This window comes from Piliocolobus tephrosceles, chromosome 14, assembly GCF_002776525.5.
Source record: "Piliocolobus tephrosceles isolate RC106 chromosome 14, ASM277652v3, whole genome shotgun sequence".
In the NCBI taxonomy this organism is placed as follows: Eukaryota; Metazoa; Chordata; class Mammalia; order Primates; family Cercopithecidae; genus Piliocolobus; species Piliocolobus tephrosceles.
Window position 1 is genome coordinate 34,445,097 of NC_045447.1, and position 4,361 is coordinate 34,449,457.

General features: G+C 35.1%; 1 pseudogene; it reads left to right on the forward strand.

Annotated features, from left to right (window-relative positions):
* The first annotated feature begins 934 nt into the window (after positions 1–934).
* LOC111534889 lies at positions 935–1,888 on the forward strand (annotated as a pseudogene).
* The last annotated feature ends 2,473 nt before the right edge of the window (positions 1,889–4,361 follow it).

Sequence of the window (4,361 nt, forward strand, 5' to 3'; positions counted from 1 at the left end):
GGCTGTATGAAATTGACCTTAAGCAAATTACTTAACTTTTCTGTGCCTTATTTTCCCCTCTATACAGTAGGCTTGGTGATACTAATAGTAACAGTAATTACCTCATAGGCTTGCTATTCAGACTCCATTATGTAATGCACAAAGAAAACAATTAATAGAGGATTGGCACAGAATAAGAAATATAGCAATTATTTTGCCTTTGATTTTGTCCATTCATCCAACAGATGTTTTTGAACATTTACCTCAGTGTCTGTTCTATTCCAGCTACAAGGGCTGTGGAAATAAGAATAAGTACCTGTCCTTATGAAGTTTACATTCTACTGGGAAAGACAGACAATACACGTAACGTAGTATAATTTCAAGGAGTGACAAGAGCATTGATGTATTGTGTGGTGATTTATAGACAATAAAAATAGTTTAGTGTTCAGTTATACATAATGCAATGCTCATTTCTATTATAACCTTCAGCTTACATATGTGATGACAAATATGACAAAAAGTTCAGGCTTCAACAAGAAGATTTAGGTTTAAATCTCAGCTCTGCTATACACTATTTACCTTTGATCAAGTTTACTTAACATACTGACTTTAATTTATTCATCTGTAAAATATGGATACTAATACCTCTCTCCTAGAACTGTGATGAGATTAAATGAATTAAATGGCTGCAGCATGAAATATGTTAGTTTTGTCTTCCCTTCCTTCTCTCCATTCACTCATTCATTCATTCCCTTCCCTCTTTCCATTCATAATTCCCTCTTTTCTGTCCACTTTTCTTTATGCTCTCTCTTCTTTGTTTGGTCTTTTCCTTTTTTATTTTTCTTTTTCCTTGGGAATTATGGTACATATTCATTGATACATGCTTGAAAGTAATCAGAGTAAGATAAATATTTGTCTTAACATGCTCTGTCTTACGGGTTAAAGAGAGAGTAAAATGGAATGGGAAAACCACACTGTTCTGGTGGAATTTTTTCTGAAGGGACTTTCTGGTTACCCAGGGCTTGAGCTACTCTTGTTTGTGCTAATCTTCATAATGTATGTGGTCATCTTCTGGGAAATGGTACTCTCATTTTAATCAACATCTTGGACCCTCAGCTTCACACCCCTATGTACTTCTTTCTGGGGAACCTCTCCTTCTTGGACATCTGCTACACCACCACTTCTATTCCCTCCACCTTGGTGAGCTTGCTTTCAGAAAGAAAGGCCATTTCCTTTTCTGGCTGTGCAGTGCAGATGTTCCTTGGATTGGCCATAGGGATAACAGAGTGTGTGCTCCTGGGCATGACGGCCTTTGATTGCTATGTGGCTATCTGCAACCCTCTGAAATATCCCATCATCATGAGCAAGGATGCCTATGTGTCCACGGTAGTTGGGTCCTGGATCATAGGAGCTGTCAATTCTGCAGTACAAACAGTGTTTGTGGTACAGTTGCCTTTCTGCAGGAATAACATCATCAATCATTTCACCTATGAATTTCTGGCTGTCATGAAATTGGCCTGTGCTGACATCCCAGGCAATGAGTTCATCATGCTTATGGCCACAACATTGTTCATACTGACACCTTTGTTATTAATCATTGTCTCTTACATGTTAATCATTTTAACCATCTTCCAAATTAGCTCTTCTGAGGGGAGAAGCAAAGCTTTCTCTACCTGCTCAGCCCATCTTACTGTGGTCATAATATTCTATGGGACCATCCTCTTCATGTACATGAAGCCCAAGTTTAAGGAGACACTTAATTCAGATGACTTGGATGCCACTGACAAACTTATATTCATAAGCTACAGGGTGATGACTCCCATGATGAATGCTTTAATCTAGTCTTAGAAACAAGGATGTGAAGGAGGCAGTAAAACACCTACTGAGAAGAAAAGTTTTTAACAAGTAAATGAGAAAGGTAAATGAGAAAGATGGCCTGGGGAAACTGATGTTCTGTTATCTATAAAAACCTGGGGGAAATATATTATTTAATTTTATAATCACAATCAATGAGAAAAACCAGGGTTAAACAGGTGGGTACTTTTTGCTGTTTCACATTCATCTCTTAAAGTTCTAAAGCTCCAAAATACACTTCTCTGATTGCAATACCTAATGAAAAGAAGTAAATAAATAAATTTCAGTGTTTGGAAATAAGTTTCTATTCTATTCCATTGGTTGATATGTGTATTTTTATCTGAGTACCATGCTCTTTTGATTACAATAACTTTATAACATATTTTAAAATTGCAGCATATGATGCTGGCAGCTTTGTTTTTGCTCCAGATTTCTTTCCCAGGGAGGGTCTTTTCTAGTTCCATGTAAATTTTAGGATTGTTGTTTCAATTTTTATGAAAAATGACATTGGAATTTTGATAGGGATTGCATTGAATCTGTAGATTGCTTTAGGTAATATGGACATTTCACAATATTAATTTTTCCAATCCACGAACATGTAGTATCTTTCAGTTTACTTATGTCTTCTTCAATTTTTTAAATCAATGTTTTATAGTTTTCAGCGTACAGTTCTTTTACATCTTTGGTTGTCTTTTCTTTTTTATTTTGGAGAGATTGGCAACCAACTCATCTAAAATGATATGTGATCATTAAATAACAAGTAAAAGAATGAGGGCTCAAAACAAAACAACTCTACATTTTTTACTGGAACATGTTAGCTGTCTTATTAGAAAATTATGCTTATTGGCTTGTATTTTATTAGATGAGGGGTATATAATGACGAGTCTATTTTGAGCTTCTACACCTTGGCCTATAACTTATCCTTAACATCAGAATGTAATGGGATAATATCTATAGACAAATAGAAAATTTCAAATACTCCCTTGTTGCCTATCATTGCTAGGGATTTGGCAGTTCTCTTAAAATTGCTTCATAGCTATACATTTGCACATATACTTCTTTTTGTTCTATCGATTTGTGTATGCCATTGCTTTATAAGACATTCTTGATATTCTTCTTGCAATTACCCTTTTCAGGCTCTTATAGACAGACTGTATTATACTAAAAGCTATGTAAAATGATATCTTTAAAAATGAGATGTTATTCTTGGTCCCTAAATTCTGGGGTAGTTTGAAGATGTCGGGATGTGTTGTCTGCCGTGACTCTGAAAAGACTAACGTTAAAAGCCATAGTTTTCATTCTCCACTGGCCTGGGGAAACTGATGTTCTGTTATCTATAAAAACCTGGGGGAAATATATTATTTAATATTATCTTGAGTTATCATAGCCATGAACTACCTTGAGTTCTAAAAATCAAGTCTCCAGGGTTTTCATATATAGTTCATTAAGTGTCTTCTTTATGTGAAGAAACTTCTTTGTTGCTCAGACCAATGTCAAGGAAATTTGGAGGTTCTGAGGAAATTCTGGAGGCCATGCCCTGCATACAGAACGAATACTGATGTAAGATTAACTAAAGCTATAAGGAACTAAAGTCATGTGCCATTTAACAACGTTTTGATCAATGACAGATAACATATGATAATGGTCTCATGAGATTATATATTTTTACTGTAACTTCTCTGTGTTTAGTTATTTTAGATACACAAATACCATTGTGATACAATTGCCTATAGTGTTCAGTACAGTAGCATGCTGTATAGCTTTGCAACCTAGGAGCAATAGACTGTGCTATGTAGCTTAAGTGTATAGTAGGCTATACCATCTAGGTTTGTGTAAATATTCCTTATGATGTTTACAACATAATAACATTTGCCAATTATGCATTTCTCAGACCGTACCCCTATTTTTATGACTGTAATATTTTTTCATGCTGAAATGAAAAAATTCTATGGGACCATCCTCTTCATGTACATGAAGTACATCCTCTTCATGTACTCTCCATGAGTCTAAAGAACATTACTCTCTGTAATACTCTTTAAATTTGCAGACATGTAGATTTGTGTCTAGTTTCCCCAGACCCTATGGAAAATGTTGGTCAGAAACACACAATTTTTAAAGTATTTAACTGCTGTTACATTTTGGCAGAATATTTAATAAGTAGATCCATACTTATTGAAAGAAAGAGATATGCTCCATTTTTAATATTTGGATCCAGTTAGAAGGGATGTCAGCTTATTGTTAATAACACTGACTCAATTAGTGTAGATAACCTTTTCATCTTCTCAAAAAAAAAAAAAAAGCTTTATCCTCAATTATATTTTTTCACCTTAAATTTTCAAATGCCCAGTGATATGAGTTCCAATTACTGGGTTCCAGGCAGAATGTAAGTTGGAATATAAAATATTCAGGACAATTGACCTTGCTCTGTGATAAAATTGGTGAAGCTTTCCACTGAGGTTTGGGCCTCCATCTCCTAGTCTCCCAGGCACAAGAAATCCTGTCTCAGAATCTACTCATAGTGCAGTTAC